Source organism: Callorhinchus milii, unplaced genomic scaffold (assembly GCF_018977255.1).
Source record: "Callorhinchus milii isolate IMCB2004 unplaced genomic scaffold, IMCB_Cmil_1.0 Scaffold13, whole genome shotgun sequence".
Taxonomy (NCBI): domain Eukaryota; kingdom Metazoa; phylum Chordata; class Chondrichthyes; order Chimaeriformes; family Callorhinchidae; genus Callorhinchus; species Callorhinchus milii.
This window is the reverse complement of record NW_024704754.1, coordinates 6,633,910-6,655,420: the sequence shown is the minus strand read 5'-3', so window position 1 is coordinate 6,655,420 and position 21,511 is coordinate 6,633,910. Positions and strand designations below refer to the sequence as shown.

The 21,511-nt window shown below is 43.4% G+C and overlaps 1 non-coding gene across 1 annotated transcript; it reads left to right on the top strand.

Moving 5' to 3' along the window:
- The first annotated feature begins 13,249 nt into the window (after positions 1-13,249).
- On the top strand, positions 13,250-13,322 carry trnaa-ggc. The gene has a single exon. It is a non-coding gene; the product is annotated as a tRNA-Ala (tRNA).
- The last annotated feature ends 8,189 nt before the right edge of the window (positions 13,323-21,511 follow it).

The following is a 21,511-nucleotide window of genomic DNA, read 5'->3' as shown; positions in this document are numbered from 1 at the left end:
ACAAGCTCTAAAAGAGTTATCTACCCACTTGAGCTTTAACTTTAACATAAGGCAGTCTGGGTTTGCCTCGGGCTAGGGATGAGCCAGAGTGCTCCTGCTGTTTTGAAACGTTCCAACTGATTGATAGTGCTCGGCAGAAGCTTGCTCAACCTCAAAGGTTCTGCCATTGGTCTGATGCCATCCAACATCAGTTCCGAGTGAGCAGCCGGAGCAAACCAAGTGCACTGGTAATCACCGATACACCACTCTCTCACTATCCCAAATAACCTACATAAGTCACTGGAGAGATGTGCCTTTCACACTCTCATCAAAGTACTAAAGTATTGTAGAGTCCTATAGCGTATTGGTTGGAACACTCACTTCACACACAAGAAGAACTGGGTTCAATTCCTGGCAGGGCAAAAAGTTTGGCAATTTTCTTAATCCACATGCCTCTGTTTACCTAGGAGTAAGTAGGAACCAGGTTGTTAGTCGATTGTAGGATTGCTTTTCTGGTGGTAATAACCCCCTTTCAACTGCAGCTGAAATGCCTTCAGACCACAGAAACTTACAAAGTGGAAGAAAGCCATTAGGCTTGTGCTGGCTCTTTGAAAGAGGAATTCTTTCAGTCCCATTTACCTGCCTTTTCCCCCTGGGAGTTATTCCTCTTTAGAGGAATATATCTATCTCATTCCCTCTTGAAAGATATTTTGCCTCCACCTCCCAAAACACCAGGACATTCCACATCCTAACTAACAACTCTCAGGTAAAAATAAATTACTCCTAACCTCCCCCTTTGGTAATGAACTTAAATTGATCCCCACTTGTAATTGCTCTAAACAGTCTGACACTCCTCAGCACATCCGTAGGATACTGCTTTAAATCAAGAAGCTAAATTAAAATTATTATTTTATTAAATAGAAATTAAGAATGAGCCAATGAAATGGAAGCAGGAAGTAAAAAAGGATCCTAGGTAGGGAACCCAAATTTGAAAAGTTACTTAATACATCAGTGTTGTTGATTGAGAATCATTACGCCATTCAGTCTTTTGATCTGACTGACGATGATTGATTGTGAGCCTTTTGGGCATCTATGACTGGTTTGAATGGACTGTCTTTTCTATTGTTTATATAATAATTATATGGTTGCTTGGGAAACAAGAGGATGGGGCTATTGCGGATTGTAACGGGACGGAAGAGTATTTTTTTGTGTTCCTTTTTCTGTCATGGGTGGGGGTTTTCAAGAGGAAAGTGAATTTTTTATTTTTTTTTAACAATTCAGTCTTTTGTGCTAAATATTTTTCTATCTAATTGTTTGTTATGCCAAGTTAGTAGAACAAGAAGTCACCAGTTTAGAGTTGCAAAGGGACAATTTCAGGACAAAAAACAGGAAGTATTTCTTTACCCAGAGGATAATTAATGCCTGGAACAGGGTTGCCAGGAAGGATGTTTAAGGCTAGAACGCTGGGTCTCATTTAAGAAACAGCTCGGTGCTGTGGTGGGGGGGTGGTAGGCCGGGTGTTTTAGGAGAATGAGATCAGATGGGCCAACGGGCCTTCTTTATCTAAACCAATCTGGTGATTGTGTGATTTGAAAAGCTCTTCACTCATTCTGGGATGGGAGTAAAAACTGAAAACAATAACAGATTACATTTGTACAGCACCTTTCACGTCAGGAGAACATCCCAAGGCGCTGGACAATCAGGGATCCGCACCTGAGTTGGCAGTTGGGATCAAGAGGCGTAGAGGGAGGGGAGGGCTAGGAGGCTGACCAAAGGCTCGGTTAAAGAGGAGGGTCTTGAGATGGATCTTGAAGAAGCCAAGGGAGGGGTTATGCAGAGGGACTGTGGGATGGAGTTCCAGAGGGAGAAGCAGAGAAGCTGAAGACCCGACCGCCAATGATGGGACAGGTGAGGTGGGGGACGTGAAACAGGCTGGAGCCCGCTGACCGGAGGGAGCGGACATTCACAAAATCCAGGTCATCCAAAACTCTGCCGCCTGCATTCTTACCCGCACAAAATTCCGTTCCCTGATTACCCCAGTCCTTGCCAGACTGCACTGGCTGCCTGTTCCAGAGAGGATCGACTTTAGGATCCTCAACCTTGTCTTCAAATCCCTCTACTCCTCTGCACCCCCCTACCTCTCTGACCTCTCTCCTCTTAACAGTGCCCGTTGCCTTCGCTCCACCGGGTCTGGCCTCTTCATTGTCCTCTGAATCCGCCGCTCTACCATCAGTGGCCGTGCCTTCAGCCACTACGCCCCGAGGCTCTGGAACTCCCTTCCTTACTCCCTTCATCTCACCCTCTCTCTTCCTATATTCAGGTCTCGGCTGAAGATCTTTCTTTTCGACCGTGCCTTTGGTCACCTTCCTCCCCTTCTCCCTGGCTCGGCCCCGAGATCCGGTACTGTGAAGCGCTCTGAGATGCCGTCCAGCGTGGAGGGCGCTATATAAATACAAGTTGCTGTTGTTGTAGGGGGTTAGGAGGTCACAGAGGTCAGGAGGAGCAAGGCCGTGGAGGGCCTTAAAAAGATATTAAATGTAATTCCAAAATGACATGCAGCGATCGATAAGGACCTGCATTCATGTGAAACAAAGCGGCAGATGTTTGCTTAATCTAGCAGATAGTTTGCATTTTCTTTACAAAATAAGCATTCTCTTAAGGATAGCATAAAGCCTGCTCTTATTAGCCATGCACTGTGGCACCGTCAGGATAATGAGATAACGTGAAACAGTGGAACGGTTTAACTATTCCACTGTTTCCAGCCCAATGCCACAGGCAGCTGAGATGTCTCAGTGGTGGACTGGGTGCTGACAGCAGAATCAGTCCACCAGCTGTTGGGACTTGGCACGTTGCAGTGTTAACTGCTCTTTAAGCTGTTCCCCATGCCTGCTCCTCTGTGCCTGCTGTCCGCCTACCAGCATTACTGAACCATACTTCACCCCATGTCGTTTCATGGTCACTAATCCAGGCAATGTTACCACACAGCTGGGACTGCAACATCCATTAACCACTAAAACGGTGGACTCCTGTACTGTCTATATATACTCTACACCCTGGGTGAAGAACTGCCACAGTGTTTTCATTTCAACATTTTGCATCTAACAATGAATTGGTCACTCAATCCACGACTGATTGTGGAGCACTGCTGTGCGCAATTGGCTGCTGTGTTTTGCCCACAAAATATACAGTCAATTCACTTTACGGTATAAACAAAACACAAAATACTGCAGGTGCTGGAAATCTGAAACAAAAACAAAAGCCACTGGGAACACTCAGCAGGTCAGGCAGTGTCTATTGGGAAAGGAAAGTGAGTTAACGTTTTGGGTTCACAACCCTTCATTAGAACTGGGGCATATTGGAAGGGAGAGGCTTTTAAGGGCTATCAGAGAGGGGGGAGGCAGACACACCTTTTCTCTCTCTGTTCTGCCTATTTTATTGCAATTTCGCCCCCTTTTGTTTTGCATCATTAATAATAATAATAATCCTTGCATTTGATATAGCGCTTTTCACATCGGGAGGACGTCCCAAAGCGCTTCACAGAACACACTGTAAAGTGAATTGACTGTATATTTGTGGGCGAACGCGTCAGCCAATTGCGCACAGCAATGTCCCACAAACAGTCGTAGATTGAAAATGACCAATTTAATATTGTTTTTTTGTTTTGGAGGGATTATTATTAGGCACTGTGTGGAGTAAGGAAACTTGCCCAAGGTTTCGCCCTGCCTGGAATTGAACTCAGGTCTCTCGCTTGCAAAGCGAGTGCTCTAACCACTTGAGCTACAGGACTCCAATAATACAAAAGTGAAGAGTTGACACTTTTACCTTGGCACGGCTGGCTTGCTGAAACCCAAATTAGTATCAGTAACACTGGCTGGTATCAAAGTCAAACATTATAAACCAAGGTATTTATCAAAGAAAGTCTGCACCTCACTGACCACGGTAATCTAATTGAAACACTTAAGTTTACCATTAATTTAGAAATCCCTGTATTTTTAGTTACAACATACACAGTCACTACACTTCATGGTAAAATCCTGTGTTAGGAGATGCCCTCCCGATGTGTATTGACGCTGTGTTTGCCTACAAATGCAGTTACTCTGTTTCACAGTAAAATCCTGTGGAGCACTCAAAGACATTCTTCTAATGTGATAAGGCACTATACCAAACACAAGGATTATTATTATTGAAACCCATTGACACAGGGACAATCACTGTGTAAATGAAAGTAAGTTTAATTTGGGTTTCACCAGCCTGTAAGATTATATTTGTGATTTTTAATTTTTTTTAAGGTTTTTAATTAATCTTTATATGCATTTAGAATGTAACCTGCCCATAATTCTTTAATAAGGTTTGTTTCATAGAATGACTAGCTTAGCAGGGGTTAAACATAGCTTTACTGGACGGGTTGAGGTTAGCTTCTGATTACATTTCATATTTTCCTGGGAAGATGTTCACTCCTCTGAGATAATGAGCAATCAAGTCCTTGAGCACAAATGGACCACAGAAAGAAAAGGCTGCAGCCTCAGACACCTGCCTATCCCAAGGCTGAGAAACAAGCAGGCTTTGGAAGGTTGCCCAGAAGTTGTCCATATCTTTCTCCTTATCTGATATTTTCCCATGTGAAAAGAGCCTGCTCAAAGATCGCTAGCAACCTGCGAAGGGTGGGGGCTATCTCTGTGACAGGGAATATGGAGTTAGAAACACATAAAAGAAAGATATAACTTTGAAATAGTGGAGTTGTGTAGAAGGTCAGCACACTTCCCAGTGGAATCGATATCGATTCTACTGTATCTATGTATATGTACAGGGGTGAGGGAATGTACCTCCAGTAAGAAAGTGACCATGCAAAGTGAAAGAGGAATAGTGGGTACTATGTTTTTGGTTCTGTTTGCTAGGCATAGAAGTAGTAACAGTAGTAGTGGTTGGTCCGTTTGAAACACAGAAGTTAGACAGTACGAGTGAGGTGCTGGGCTAAGAGCTGATTGTTTCTGTTGGGTTTCCAGGAGCCACTGTCTGTGACTCAGAATGATAGTTCTGTGAGCTCTCCAGTGCATGTCAAGGTGTGATCCCAGGTCTACTGTTTAGTCTGGAGTACGAAACAGTGCCTGGATATGTGTTGTCGTCCCTGTATCGTCAGAACTACTGTTGTTATGTATAACTGTTTGGGTCCTAGAGTTTACCGGACCCTGTTTAGTGTATGTATTACCAGAATCAGTTGTTCCTGAGGGTTTTTCAGGGGCTAATCTCTGCTGTGTATTTTGAGTTGTGTTGTTTGTCTGGAGTACTGAGAAACCCCTGTGTGCATGCTGTGTGGTAAATGTTTTGCTCAAATAGATGTGTTACATTGTTATTGTGTTGTTATATGAAGTATAATTTGATTACAGATTGTTAAACCTTATGTTTCATTTTATGGAATAAACTCTGTACTCTTACCACTACATGTCGAATTATTTAAAGTTTAAAATATCACTCCTGTATTGAGCAAACAGACAGACCTTAATTGATCTCACAGTAAATTGGAAGTGAAAGCTGACTGCTCTGCTGCCTTTGACACCGTTGATCACTTTATCCTCCTCCACCGCCTCTCCTCTCACCTCAACCTTCATGTTTCTGTCCTTGACTAGTTCAGATCCTACCTTTTACACCGTTCCTACTTTGCCTCCATAAATGGCTTCTCCTCTAGCCCCCGCACCGTCTCGTGCAGCGTTCCTCAGGGCTCTGTCCTTGGTCCTCTCCATTTCAACATCTACATGCTCCCTTTTGGTGACATCATCCGAATACATGGGGTCAACTTCCACATGTATACGGATGATACCCAACTATACCTCTCTGCCTCCACACTTGACTCCAGGACCACTGCTGTCCTGACAGAATGTCTGTTAGACATCAAGTCCAGGATGAGAGCTAACTTTCTCCAATTGAACGTCAACAAGACTGAGGCCTTCCTGATTGGCTCCCGTCAGCGCCTCCTCACCTCAGGCGTTGACAGCATCACCATCCATGGTTGGACACTCCACCTTGCTAAGCCAGTCCGGAACCTTGGGTTCTTGTTCGACCCTCACCCATTCTTTCTACCCCACATCCGTGCCATGACCCACTCGGCCATTCCCCACCTCTGCAACATCGCCCGGCTCCAACTGAGCCTCACCCCTCAGGCCACTGAAACCATCATCCATGCAATTATCACATCTAGACTCAACTACGCCAACTCCCTGCTTGTCAGCCTTCCCGACACTTTCCTCCACGAGCTGCAGATTATTCAGAACTCTACAGCTCGTATCCTAACCTAATACCCTATCATCCCACCTTCAATCAATACTGATTGTCCAGTGCCTTGGGACATCCCCCAGATGTGAAAAGTGCTGTACAAATGAGAGCACCTACCTACCCTTGCCCGGCTTCACTGGACTCTATTTTAAACGCAATCCACAAGAAGACAGAGTTCAAAATCTTCGTCCTTGCCTTCAAGGCCCTCCATGGCCTTGCTCCTTCCTATCTCTGTGACCTGCTAACCCCATATCAACCTGTCCGTTTCCTTTGCTCAGCAGACTCTGGCCTGCTCCATATTACCCGCCCGGCCCGCCCCATCATCGGGGCCCCACCCTTTGGGATTACACCCACAGTTCCTTCGCCTTGCTCCCTCGCTTCCTTCCTTCCTTCCAGGCATGTCTTAAGAGCTCCTCTTTGACCGTGCCTTCGGCCACCCTCCTACCCTTACCCTCCCTCCCCTCCATTCCTCCGATCCGAACCCCCTGCTCGGGTCCAAATCCCTGACTGTCCAACCCCTTGGGACATCCTCCCGACGTGAAAGGCACTGTGTAAATATAGTTTGTTGTTGTTGTTACAGGGAAATATAACTCACCGGCTCCTGTCTACATTGTAGGTTTCTCTCTGTAACTACAAAAAACATACCCATCTCATTATATTTTTAGTAGAGTATTTTTTGGTTTTGTTGGGTATATAAAAAAAGTTGGGCTTGAAAGAATATGCAGACAGCAAACTGCAAAATTGATTTTGTTTATTTAAAACATTTTTTTCTCTTTTAATTACATTTCATATCTCGAAACCTTTTTGCCTTGTGTGAGAAATGCTTAACATGTCTCTGAGAGCAATTGTGGAGTCCTGTAGCTCAGTGGTTACAGCACTTGCCTCTCAAATGAGAGACCTGGGTTCAGTTCTCGGCAGGGCGAAACCTTGGCCAAGTTTGCTTACTCCAATAATAACCCTCAAGAAAAAAAAAACAATAATATATTGGTCACTTCAATCCACGACTGTTTGTGGGACACTGCTGTGCGCAATTGGCTGCCGTGTTTCGCCCACAAATATACAGTTAATTCACTTTACAGTATATTCTGTGAAGCGCTTTGAGACGTCTAGAAGACGTGATAAGGCGCTATATCAAATGCAAGGATTATTATTATTATTATTATTAAAGCATTTCACAGGATTTACTGTGAACTGTAGTCACTATGAATTTTGCAGGTAGTCGATTTATGCACAGCAAATGTCCCATGGTACATCAAAGGTGAAAATAATAATCCTTTCATTTAATATAGCTCCTTATCAAGTTCTCGAGGCATCCCAAAGCACTTCACAGAATATACTGTAAAGTGAAACAAAAACAGAAATCGCTGGGAACACTCAGCACGTCAGACAGCATCTATGGAGAAAGGAAAGTGAGTCAACATTTCGGGTTCACAACCTTTGGTCAGAACTGGGGCATATTGGGAGGGAGAGACTTTTAAGGGCTAACAGAGAGCGGGGAGTCTGGGCAAGGAAGACAAAGGAGGAAATGGGGGTAGAGGACAGGGCATGATGGATGAAAGAGGTGTGGAGTCCTGTAGCTCAGTGGTTAGAGCACTCGCTTTGCAAGTGAGAGACCTGAGTTCAATTCCAGGCAGAGGGCGAAACCTTGGGCAAGTTTCCTTACTCCACACAGAGCCTAATAATAATCCCTCCAAAACCAAAAACAATAATAAATTGGTCATTTTCAATCTACGACTGTTTGTGGGACATTGCTATGCGCAATTGGCTGCCGCGTCCGCCCACAAATATACAGTCAATTCACTTTACAGTGTGTTCTGTGAAGCGCTTTGGGACGTCCTCCTGACGTGAAAAGCGCTATATCAAATGCAAGGATTATTATTATTATAAGTAAGTTATTCCTCAAAAGGTTCCTGAATCCTACAGAGAACTAATAAAGAATAATAAGAACAAAATACTGCAGATGCTGAAAATCTGAAACAAAAACAGAGAGAGCTGGGAAAACTCAGCAGGTCAGGCAGCATCTATGGAGAAAGGAAAGTGAGTCAACATTTTAGGTCCACGACTCTTCGTCAGAACTGGGGCATGTTAAGGACAAGTTGAGGGGGGGAGGCAGGACAAGGAAGACAAAGAAGACAAAAAAGAAGACAAAGGAGTGAATGTGTTAGTTGATGGGTTAAAGAGGTGATAAAGGTATTTCGCCCACAAATATACGGTCAATTCACTTTACAGTCTATCCGGTGAAGCGCTTTGAGATGTCGATAATACGTGAAAAGCGCTATATCAAATGCAAGGATTATTATTATATTATTATAGTGGCGTAAAACAAAAGGGGGGTTGTACAACAAAAGGGGGGTTGGGTTGAAACAAAACTGGGGAGAAGAGGTTTTAATAGCGCAGAACAGGCAACACACCAGAAAGAGACAAAGAGCATCTGGGGTGATGATTGTAATGATAACAGAAGATAACTCTTCTGGTAACAGAAAGAGGGGGAGGAGGGAAGGGGGAAGAATAAGAATAATTTGATCACTCAATCCACGAATGTTTAGCTGCCGCATTTTGCCCACAAAATATACAGTCAATCCACTTAGCTCTTTGAGCACTCTGAAACATCTCAACGATGTGATGAGGTGCTGTATCAAATGCAAGGATTATTAACTACAGAGGTATGCTGACTAGTATTACAAACGTATACACTCGTCAGCTCTGTGTCTCTTAATGCTGAAACACAGACTGAAGCACTAGAATGTTATTAGTTTGGGCTAATACTCAGGTAAATGTTACAGCTTGTTTTATTAGGTGAGGTTGGTGTTGAATGGGTGCGACAAATCATTGTTAAGAGTTTTTAAAAGTTCATGCTTGGGGAAGAGAGGGTTGAGGGCCGATTTGATTGCAATCTTCAAGATTCTAAAGGGACTAATGTAGACCATGATAAGCTGTTTTATCTTGCCCAGAGCAGTAGAACCAAAGGTCACGGCCTGCGATTGAAGGGGGGTAAATTCAAAACAAATCTATGAAAACACTACTTCAGTGAGCAAGTAGTAAATGAATGAATGATATTACTAATAGGCTGCCTGGGTGTAGAAAATGTTGATTCTTTCAAAAGCAAAATAGATAGATTTATTTTATATAGGTTGGGACATGACATGTGCATGCAACTGCAAGGATAATGATAATAGTGGTAATAATCCTTGCATTTGAAATAACGCCTAATATCATATCTTCAAGACATCTCAAAGCGCCTCACGGAAAACACAGTAAAGTGAATTGACTGTATATTCTGTGGGTGAAATAGACATGGTGTTTGAAAGTGAACTGGATGCTCTTTGTCTTTTTTCATCTAGCATTTATGTTCTTATGCCCTCTGCAGTTGTCAACACTCACTCCCATGGGCACTTGGTGGGTGGGGGATGGCATAACAGAATGGTTGCGGACCTTCACCCCGGGCAAGGTGACCAGACCAGCAGTAGAGAGGGAGGCATATACTGGTGGGAGGAATAAATAATTAAAACTATAACTAGAAATGTTACTTTGAGGAATCAAGACATCAACAGAAGGACAAGCATCCTGCCTCATCTTTCTTGTATGATAGAAAGTCCGTCACCAAATCCATCCGCCTGTCCAGGATTCAAACAATGCGGGGAATTTAGGAGGAAAATTATCATGGTTACTCCACCAAGGGCAACAATGTGGGGAATTGGCACATCTTGATTTCTCTACCATCACCAGCAACTTAAGGGTTAAAAACAACAGAGTTGGTTGTCAATTTGCCGATATCGCAACAACAACAACATCCCAAAAATTGCTGCAGTTTCTCAAACAACAACAGCATCCTACATTAATACAGCGCTCGTGCTGTATTAATGCAGGTTGCTGTTGTTGACTGAGAAACTGCAGGGTAGTGTCTAGGAGAGCAAGCCCAGAACGTCAACTCATAAAGCGAACAAATCTTCGGAGCGAACCTACAATTCAGGCAGAATTCCTAACAGGGGATGACTGCGATGAATCGCAGGCAGGCCAGAAGGATGTCAGCGTTAAGCACGCACAACCTATTTTCTGCCCCTTCACTTTCACTTGTTTCAGGCTTGACTGGCCCCCGTGAATGCTGAAGGCAAAATAGAGCTGTGGGCGTCTTTGCCCAATGTCAAAACTACGTATCAGAGGCATCACAAGCCACCCACCCCCTAAAAATAATGGTAGTTACGTAAATTGTGACTTTCCCCAGCATAAGCCAAGACAGTCACTGGAACAAAATGCCTCCGGATGGCATTAACCTAGATTTAGGTCTCCCGCTGCCTCTTTCTCTTCCTTTGTCTGTCCCTGAATGGTTCTGCGACATAGCAACAGAGCAATGTGCAAACAAAGCATATTGGGCTGGAAAAAGGTCATTACGCATCATCGCAATACTATTCCGGGGCACGCACGCTGCTGTAAAGCAGTCTGGTTTAACACGGTTCTGCTTAGTATGGGAATTCCGTGGGCCAGTGTTGTACTGGGAGAGCATCACAGACGGATTCTAGGCTGCCATCGACATCGCCTCGCGAAGGAGGCGTACAGGAAGTGACATCAATGTGCATGCGGAGGGTGCAGGAAGCGAGGTTAGCGTGCAGAGCCAGCACGCAGGACATGACCTAAGCGGGGCTTCTCGCGGGTGCCACCTGCAGGAATATGTCAGCAATGACCTGACCACCCGGGAGGCGGACATTTTTTGTGCTTCATTTTAACGTCGGGTCTAAGTTCTAATAGAGGTCACCTCTTTGTTGGCGCGAAAACAATTCAGTCACACTGGAAATTGTTAACTTTAAACTCCCGGCAGCCACTTCACAGCATTGATCAGAGAGTTTCCCAGTAATTGAGCCAGTGAAGGAGATAATAAGATAGCTCAGGTTTTAATTTCAGGGCCAGCTTTTAATTTGCATAATAACTAATTGAATTAAAACATTTTACAAAAAAATCATGAAGGACACAGCGATAATAATAATCTTTAATCCATATCTTACTTTGCATAAGAATAAAAGTGTCGGGTGAGTGAGTGTTTTGGGAGGAGGAGATTATATGGTCTTCTTCATCCAAACCAATCTTGTGATCTATCACTTGCTTGTAAAACTCGGAACCTCTCTGCTAAACATTATGTTGATGAACATTGGTTTTGAACTGTTGACTTCAAAAGTCTTAAGAAATTAACTTTTGTTTGCTTGAAGAGAGTATTCAACCCAAACTAATTCTTACTGATTGTATAACATTCCAGCATTGATTTCGCCAAATGCTTCCCAGTTAACTATCGTTGTCTGCCTTGTATGTTTATACTCTAGAGACGCTCGGAAACCCATCGCCATGGTTAAGAGTCTCCAAACCTGAGAGTTCCACATTCGCAAGAACTGTGTCTGGAATGGAATGTGCACTCTCTCCCCAGTGGGACGCATCTGGTTACCTAAATCAGGAAAGTATTATGCGAAAGTGCCAAGGCTTTAGGACCCCAGAGTGTGTATTGGGGTAACTACTGGAGTCTAACCAGATAAAACCATATAGTTTGCCATTGATAGCACTGTCTGGCAAACTTTCCCACTGCTTGTCCAGCTAGGACCACCATTCCCGTTAGGGGTTCAGTTTGCAGGGTTAATAGGAGCTGAGTGGGATGATTCCCTGCTCCCCCCAGTGACTGGTCTGCCCTTCTTTACATTATAGCCTGTGAACAACAACAACAACAACAAAATTACATTTATATAGTGCCTTTCACATCGGGAGGATGTCACTCTGAGATGTCTTCCCAAGGTGAACTGCGCAATGTCAAATGCAACAAATATTATTTTTAATTTCAAAGGCAAAACTCGAAAATCCAGATATGGTGCTGCACGTCAAGCTTTCCTTTGGAGCTTAGAGTTGGTTTGTTGAAGAACTTTTATGATTTCCCCCTAAGTACAGTCTAACAATTCTCATCTCCGCATTCCCAGAAGGAATCTTCAACGGTATTGCTGATCAGAAGTAATTCATTCCTGGTGTAGCAATCGTTTTAATTAAGTCTATTCTGTAACCTCCACCTCTCAAAGCCAGTCAGGAACCTCGGCGTTTTGTTCGACCCTGAGCTGTCCTTTCTCCCTCACATCCGCACCACAACTGGCACCGCCTTCCATCACCTCCGGAACATCGCCAGACTACGGCACTACCTCACCCCTCACGCCGCTGAAACCCTGGTTCACGCCTTTGTCACCTCAAGGCTGGACTATGGGAACTCTCTCCTCGCCGGCCTTCCCGCCACCTCCCTCCACACTGCAGGTCATTCAGAACTCTGCAGCTCGTGTACTGTCCCGCACCAGGCTTCGGGACCACATCACTCCCACCCTCGCTCGCCTCCACTGGCTCCCCATCCCCCAGAGGATTGATTTCAAGATCCTCATCCTCACCTACAAGGCCATTCACGGCCTCGCTCCCTCTTACCTCTCCGATCTACTATCCCCCTACCTACCTGCCCGTACCCTCCGTTCCTCCGGCTCCGGTCTGCTCCACGTCCCCCGCCCCAACCGCCCTACCATCGGTGGTCGGGCCTTCAGCCTCTCAGCCCCTAGGCTCTGGAACTCTATCCCCCAGTGCCTTCACCGCTTCCTCCCTCTCCTCCTTCAAGGCCGGTCTCAAGACCTTTCTCTTTGACCGTGCCTTCAGCTCCCCTCTCGACTCTCTTCCCCCTCCTCGCTCCCTCCCTTCCCTCCCCTCACCCTGACCATTCCCCCCTGCTCGGGTCCTGACCCAACTGTGCAGCGCCTTGGGACGTCCTACTGACGTGAAAGGCGCTTTATAAATGGAATCTTGTTGTTGTTGTTGTTGTAACGTACTGAAAGTGGGAGCCCAATACATCTTTTTAAATTAAGTTACCGATCTCCTTAAATAAGTTCTACAATATCACAAATAACATCTGAGGTAAGCCTTCCAAATCCAACGTTCAATTTCACTTTGGAGCAATGTTGACGTGTCTGACCATTTTCCGAGCTCACTTTTGTACTCAGATGCATAGGGTCCTGTAGCTTAGTGGTTAGAGCACTCGCCTGGCAAGTGAGAGGACCTGGGTTCGATTCCCGGCAGGATGAAATGTTGGCTAAGTTTCCTTACTCCACAGGCTTCTGTTTACCTAGCAGTAAGTAGGAACCCAGTTATTAGTCGATTGGCAGATTGACAATTGGCAGACATAATCCCTCAAAAAAATATTTGGTCACTCAATCCACAACTGTGGGATACTGCAATGTGCAATTTGCTCCTGCATTTCGCCCACAAATGTACAGTCAATTCACTTTACAGTATTTGAATTGCTTTGAGACTTCCAGAAGACGTGATAAGGAGCATCACAAAATGCAAGGATTATTATATGCAACAGTATTAAAATATTGTTATTTTTCCCCCAGAGCAGCTCAAAGAGCTGTGAGCAAGTGAATAGTAATACAAATACAGGGAGCAGTACTATTTTATTTATTTTAATATACTTTTATTAATCATAGTATACCAGTAATATTCCTTGCATTTGATGTAGCATGTCGTCAAAATATCACAATGCACTTCACAGCATTTTAAAGTGTTGCGACTGTGTATTTGTAGGTAAATGTGGCAGCCAATTTGCATACAGCAATGTCCCACAAACATTGAATGAGTGGCCAATTTTATCTGTGGGGGAACAGAATCGTTGTCCAGGAAGAAAAATAACCTTATTCTTATTATTAATAAAAATAATCCTTGCATTTGATATAACAACAACAACAAGATTAGATTTGTATAGCGTTTTTCACGTCAGGACGACGTCCCAAGGCGCTGGACAGAGTACAGCATTTCAGACCCGAGCTGGAGTCTTACTATTAGTTTGAGAGATCTTGATTCCATGATAAGGCGCTATAATAATTATTATGATCATGGAATCAAGGCGTCTCAAAGTACTTCACAAGATTTTACTATGAAGTGTATCACCAAGTAAATATGTATTGATGTGTTCTTAAGTGTCCTGTTGTTGAGTTCTGTAGCATATTGGTTAGAGCACTTGCCTTCTATTCTGGGTTCTATTCCCAGGCAGGGCAAAACCTTCCTTACTCAACACACTCTGTTTACCTAGCAGTAAATAGCAACCTGGCGATTTTTTTTGGCAGATCGCTTTTCGTGGTTAATAATCCCTTCAAAAATAAATAATTTAGTCACTCAATCCACGACTGTTTGTGGGATATTGCAGAGCGCAATCGGCTGCTGCGTTTCGGCCAGAAAATATACAGTCAATCCACTTTACAGTATATTCTGTGAAGCACTGTTCTCAACAACATGATAAGGCGCAATATCAAATGCAAGGATTATTATTATTATAAGAGAAAAGGTATGAGCAAAAATTACGAGGAAGCTGGAATGAAACAGAGAAGGATGCAGGGGAAAGATAGAAACTGTTTTCGGAAAAGGGTATAGTGGCATTGAAGACTGGAATGCCTGGAGACTTTGAACAAACTTGAAATAAATAATTGAAAATTCTTAATAAGTGAAACAAAAATTCATCCCCCCAGCACATGCTAAAAGCTTCAGGGATAAAGTTTGGGAAGCCAATGTAAAAGGAAATCAGAAGCACAGAGAGAGACTGAGAGAGAAAAGCCACAGGGACAACGTAGCAAAAGAGAGAGAAAGAGAGAAATTAGAGCAAAGAGCAACATAAAGGAGTCTTGGGGTAGCACAAAATATGAGGCAATTTTGGCGCAAATACATTAATTTTTAATGAAAAACATCTCATACAGGTTACCCAGCGTCAGTCACAGATTATTCAGCCTAGAATGGATTTTAATGCCTTTAATAATAGTAAAGTATTTTTAGTCACTAAGACAGAGAGAAGCCTTTAAATCTCATTGAACAATTGTAATGGTATCATTTGCCTTGCAGTCAGATTTTGACTCCATTACACTCTATAGTCAATACTATAAATGCTTGGAGACGTCCTCCCGACGTGAAATTAAATTATTAAATTGCAAGCATTATTATCAGTGTTAGTATTCATTTACAATTCACTTGTAATATTTTGTAAAATACAGTAAATACTATTAATTTTTAATCAATTGTTAAGTATTATGATTGACTTCCAATTTTTTTAGCAATTTTTGTATTGTATCTTTGTTGTGAAGGACGTTAATAAGTATTAAAAAAAAGCTTTCAAATTGTTTTGTTTTTAAAAAGTCATTTAAATTTTCTTTGAAAACTTTAAGAAGTTTCGCCCGCTAAACATACAATTCCCTTGACAGTATATTCTGTGAAGCTCTTTGAGAAGTCTCGACGATATGATAAAGCGTTATATCAAATGTGAGGATTATTATTATTATTGAACTTAAATCACCAGACTTCCAATTTGCTATCTGCAGACTCAATGAAATGGCTTCTTGTACATCAGGAAGGCTTCACAAATAAAAATAGATCCAGGTGGGAGATATTAAGGAGACTAGTCAGATGTTTAATTATTTTACTGCAGATAAGTTTGCCCACACAAAATATACAATCGATTCACTTTACAGTATATTTGAAAGGGCTTTGAGACGTCTCGAGGACGTGATAAGGCACCATATCAAATGCAATGAATATTATTATTATAATAATTATAACAAACCTTCACATTTCATCATTAATAATAATAATCCATGCATTCGACATAGCGCCTTATCACGCCATCAAGATGTCTCAAGGAGCTTCACAGGATTATTGTAAAGGTTTGCGACTGTATATTTTGTAGGAGAATGCAGCAGCCAATCTGATCCTGGCATTGCACCACGAACAGTCATGGAGCGAGTGACAAAAGTTTCCCGAGGGATTGATAGCCAGGACACCGGGAGAAACTCCCTTCTCTTTTCAAATAGCGCCACAGGAATTTTAACGACCATACGAACAGGCAGTTTAATGCATCATACAAAGGATAGCACTTCCCCTAACTGCAGCGTGTCCCCCAGTAGTGTATTGGAGTGTCAACCTAGATTATGAGCTCAAAATCCTGACACGGGACTCCAACCCACAACTTTCTGACAGAGCTGAGAGTGCTACCAACAGAGCCAGGCTAATATACACCCTGGCAGACCGTATACATTCACCTACAACAAAAAACAGTCACGACACTCCAAAGTAAATGCTATGAAGCACTTTGATATATTTCGACAATGTGAAAAGGTACTATATCAAATGCAAATGCAAGTAAAAAAGTGCAAGGGTTATAGCAACATAGGAACAGGAGTAGGCCATTCAGCCCCTCCAGCCAGTTCCACCATTCTATAAAATCATGGCTGATCTGTACCTCAACTCCAATTACCTGCCTTTGCCCCATATCCCTTGATATCCTGACCTAACAAAATTCTATCCACCTCAGTCTTGGAAAATTTGAATGGATCCAGCATCCACCGCCTTTTGGGGAAGAGAGTTCCAGATTTCCGCTAGCTTTTGTGTGAGAAAATGCTTCCTGATTTCACTTCTAAATGTTATTTATGATAAAGCTGAGAAACTGGCGTCTTTGTGTTCGTGTTTTGCAGGTTCCTATTGACGATCGCAACGGCTGACGGAAGCATATTAATTACATTCTTATTTCCATTCTCCTCAAATTGCCTTGTAAGTCATTTGTGTGAAGCACGTTGAGACATTTCACTGTAATGAGGTGCTCCATCAAAAGAAAATATTTTCTTTTATTATTATGATGCAGCTGCTCTAATCATTAGCCAGGATATCAGGGTCTAAATCTTCCTGTTGTATTGATTTTTAGCCTTTTTTAATGTAATGATATTGAGTGCAATGGTGCATACATTTCAAACAAAATTCTCTCTCAGAAGCTAAAGTTGTTGGGATAATTTTTTTTAATGAGAAACATTTTACACAGGTTACTTGGAATTTTTTTCAAAAATAAAATCTTTCATTTTAATTTTTTGTTGAAAATTCTAATTTTCAAGACTGAGGTGGATAGATTTTTGTTAGGTATCAAGGGATAATAATAATAATAATAATCTTTACATTTGATATAGCGCTCTTCATGTCGGGAGGACGTCCCATAGATGCTGCCTGACCTGCTGAGTTTTCCCAGCTCTCTCTGTTTTTGTTTCAGATTTTCAGCATCTGCAGTATTTTGTTCTTAATATTCTTTATTAGTTCTCTGTAGGATTCAGGAACCTTTTGAGGAATAACTTACTTATAATAATAATAATAATCCTTGCATTTGATATAGCGCTTTTCACGTCGGGAGGACATCCCAAAGCGCTTCACAGAACACACTGTAAAGTGAATTGACTGCATATTTGTGGGCGAACGCGGCAGCCAATTGCGCACAGCAGTCGTAGATTAAAAATAACCAATTTATTATTGTTTTTTGTTTTGGAGGGATTATTATTAGGCTCTGTGTGGAGTAAGGAAACTTGCCCAAGGTTTCGCCCTCTGCCTGGAATTGAACTCAGGTCTCTCGCTTGCAAAGCGAGTGCTCTAACCACTGAGCTACAGGACTCCACAGGATATGGAGCAAAGGAGAATAAATGGAGTTGAAGTACAGATCAGCGATGATCTAATAGAATGGCGGAAAAGGTTTGAGGGGCTGAATGGACTACTCCTGTTTCTATGTTCCTATATATAGAACCTGCATTTGATATGGAGCCTTATCAAAGTGCTTCACAGCATATACTGTAAAGTGGATTGACTGTGTATTTTGTGGGTGAGATTAAAGGGAGGATTGGGGGATGGAGGGGAAAGAGGGGTTAAAAAGACCAGCGAGAGAAGATATCAGAGGATTTTCAGGGCAAAAAAAATCTATGATTCACAAGATACATTTTCAATTCTCCTTTGTGCTCTTTCTCTCTTTCTGCTATCTCTGATGTTCATACCTATGGACCCCACAGCTATCTTACTGAACCTCCTGCCTCTCCTCAGGGCTCCTTCTAGATCCTTCTGCCGCTCCCTCAGGCAACCTGCTTATGCTTTCAGCTTTTTCCTCCAGCAATGCTACACTTGGTCTTACTTCTGAACCCTTCCATTACTGCTTGTTGCCTGAGGCCACATTGAAAGACCTTTCCTTTCGCTGTTGCCTCCAGCAGTTTTGCTTTGCCACTCAGTGCTGTCAGGATGACAAGGAAATATTCAAACCAATTAACACTGGGAAAGATCAGGTCAAGCTGTGGATAAGTAGGTTTCAATGGTTGAAGGTGGTAGATAGACTTACAGAGAAAAATTCAAATCCTCTGAGTTCCATAGCTAAAGCCTTTGGTCAACAAGGTGAGCTCCAGTGGGTCAGTTTGCCAGCATTCCCTCCTCGTCTGTAGGTCATTGCTACAATTCAACATTAAGGGTCTTAAGACCTTCCTCTTCGACCGCCCCTTCAGCCATCATCCTACCCCCACCTTCTACCCCTCCTGATCCCAACCCCCAGATGGGTTCTAAGTCCCTGACTGTCCAGTGCTTTGGAACGTCCTCCCCACATGAAAGGCATTATATCTACACAAATGTAGTTTGTCATTGTTGTTCTACATCCCAGGGACTTGTCTCTATTAGAGTAAATATACATTACATCGCTCCACTCTCACATCGAGCCAGGGTCGTGAGGAGGCACAAGACAGCTAGTTTCCTTTTGTGTGCCTTAATAAGACTAATAATAATAATCATAATCCTTACATTTTATACAATGTCTTTCACACGAGTGGGACATCTCATAGCTTCAAAGGATTTACTGTAAAGTCCAGTGACTGTGTTTTGTGGGTGAACTCAGCAGCCAAATGTGCTTATGCAATGTCCCACAAACAGCTCAGTGGAGTCAGTGACCAATTTTATTTGGGGGATTGTTGGCCAGGATGCCAGGAGAGAGAAAATCCCTTCTCCTTTGGCCGTGCCTGAACAGGCAGAGATTTAATGTCTCATCTGAAGAATGGCATGTTATTTCCTCAACGTCTACAGTATGTTGCTCAGCCCTAGTCTGTGCAGTTCTGTAGCTGCAAAGGAACAGCAACATATGAAGAGGAAAGGAGTCTGTTACAAACACAAATTCACATCACCCCCGCTGCCCACACACACACATTTTTTGGGGGTCGCCCAGGTGTCAAAGCAACAACTGACATCCACTTTCTCTATGGGACCAGGGCTCCCTCTGTCTCCTCGTCCTCCTGGATTGATACAGTCGACCACACCATCCACCTCGACCACCTAACCTCCTTCGTCCACTTTAGTGGGACCCCACCCGTATGGATGGGGTCCTACCAACCACCAGCACTTCACCTCGGACAATGGTTTTTCCTCCTGCCTCAGCCCGGTCACCTACGGGATACCCCAAGGCTCCATCCTTGGCCCCCTTCTTTTCCTCAACTACAAGCTCCCTCTCGATGATGTCATCCACAGACGTGGGATGACATCGCCAAGAGGGAGATTTGGGTGTCGTCCGCATACTTCCACATGTATGCGAATGACACCTAAACCTACTTCTCCTCCGCCAGCTGCGACTCCCAGTCCACTGATGTCCTGTCAGTTTGTTTTGACAGACATCAAGGTCTGGCTGAGAGCAAATTTCTTGCAGCTCAACGTCGGTAAGATGGAATCCATACTCTTTGGCTCCTATCAACATCTACTCTCCTGTGGGTCTAAACTCCTCAACCTTCCCGGGCTCTTCCTCAGACTCTCCGAACCCGTGCACAATTTAGGCATCAGGTTCAATCCCCAGCTTTCCTTTCTAACCCACATCCGTTCCCTGACCAGGACAGCTTTTTTCTACCTCCGCCATATTGCCCGCCTCCATCCATACCTTACAACCGACACAGCTGAAACCCTCGTCCATGCCTTCATCACTTACCAGCTGGACTATTTAATGCCCTCCTCGCTGGTCTCCCCAGCTCCACCAAACACAAAATCCAATTAATCCAAAACTTTGCCACCCGGACAATCACCCATATGGAACTCCGTACCCCCATCACGCCAGTCCTTGCCAGGCTCCACTGGCTCCCAACCACCGAACGGGTCAATTTCAATATCCTCTCAATCATTTTCAAATCACTTAATTCCCTCGCACCTCCCTACCTATCCGGCCTGTTTACCCCCCACTCTACCACTCGCTGCCTCCGCTCGGCTGGCTATGGCCTCCTATTTGTCCCTCATCCTCTCCATTCCACCATCAGAGGCCGTGCCTTCAGCAACTACAACCTGAAACTCTGGAACTCTTTCCCTCAATCCTTCCACCTTGCCCCTCCCTCCCCACATTCAAATCTCGCTTAAAGACCTTTCTTATTGATCATGCTTACGGTCACCTCCCCCATCACGCTCCCACTGGCTCGTTGTCAGACTCCGCCACTGTTAACGTGTCGTGGCTGTGTATTTTGTAGGAGAATGTGGCAGCCAACTTGCGCACAGCAACATCCCAACAAACAGTCACGTAGGCGCTATATAATTGCAATTTGTAGTTATTGTAAAGGATGCTCCACAACCCTAGGATAGAGAAAGCCCAAATGAAGAATGTTGTTCAGCAGAGGAAGGAGGAAGATTTTGAAAGAAGTTAAAGAACATCAAACATTGAGGCACTTTGATATCTGCAAAATTCATGAGGCCGGGTCCACTGCCTTCAAGCGAGATTTGCGAAACAAAAAACATTAATAAAACATTAATAATTTTTACAGAATTATCTGCGAGATTTATCAAAGATTGTTCAACATGCTGCAAGTATTGAGTTGTATAATTATTCTGAAATAACTTTTAATAATTTTTTTAATAAAGTCTGTGAATTAAGATGAAAGATAGTCCTAGTGGGATTGCTCAAAGTACTTTGTGGTCTTTCAAGAAGAAGGTAAATCGGTGTGTTTTTTTAAGGTCGAGCAGAACAGGTGCAGAACATCTACAAATATCAGCCTGGCCTGAGACCATAGCACTACTGGTCCAGGTGTATCTCACCCGCACCAAACTCCATATTGTCCATCCTTCACTGCACTGACTCCCAAATGATTGACTTCAAGGTGCTGCACCTTCACCTATAAATCCTTTCACAATCAAACATCTCCCTATAGTAGAGTCCTGTAGTGTATTGGTTAGAGACCTCGCCTCGCAAGCAAGAGGACCTGGGTTCAGTTCCCAGGAAGGGTAAACTTAGGCAAGTTTCCTTACTCCACAGGCCTGTATTTATCTAGTAATAAATAGGAACACAGTTGATAGTCAATTGAGGGGTCGCTTTCTAGGGTTAATAAACCCTTCAAAAAAAATAATTTGTTCACTCAATCCATGGCTGTTTGTTGGATGTTGCTCTATACTGCGTTTCGCCCACAAAATATACAGTCAATTCATTTTGGAA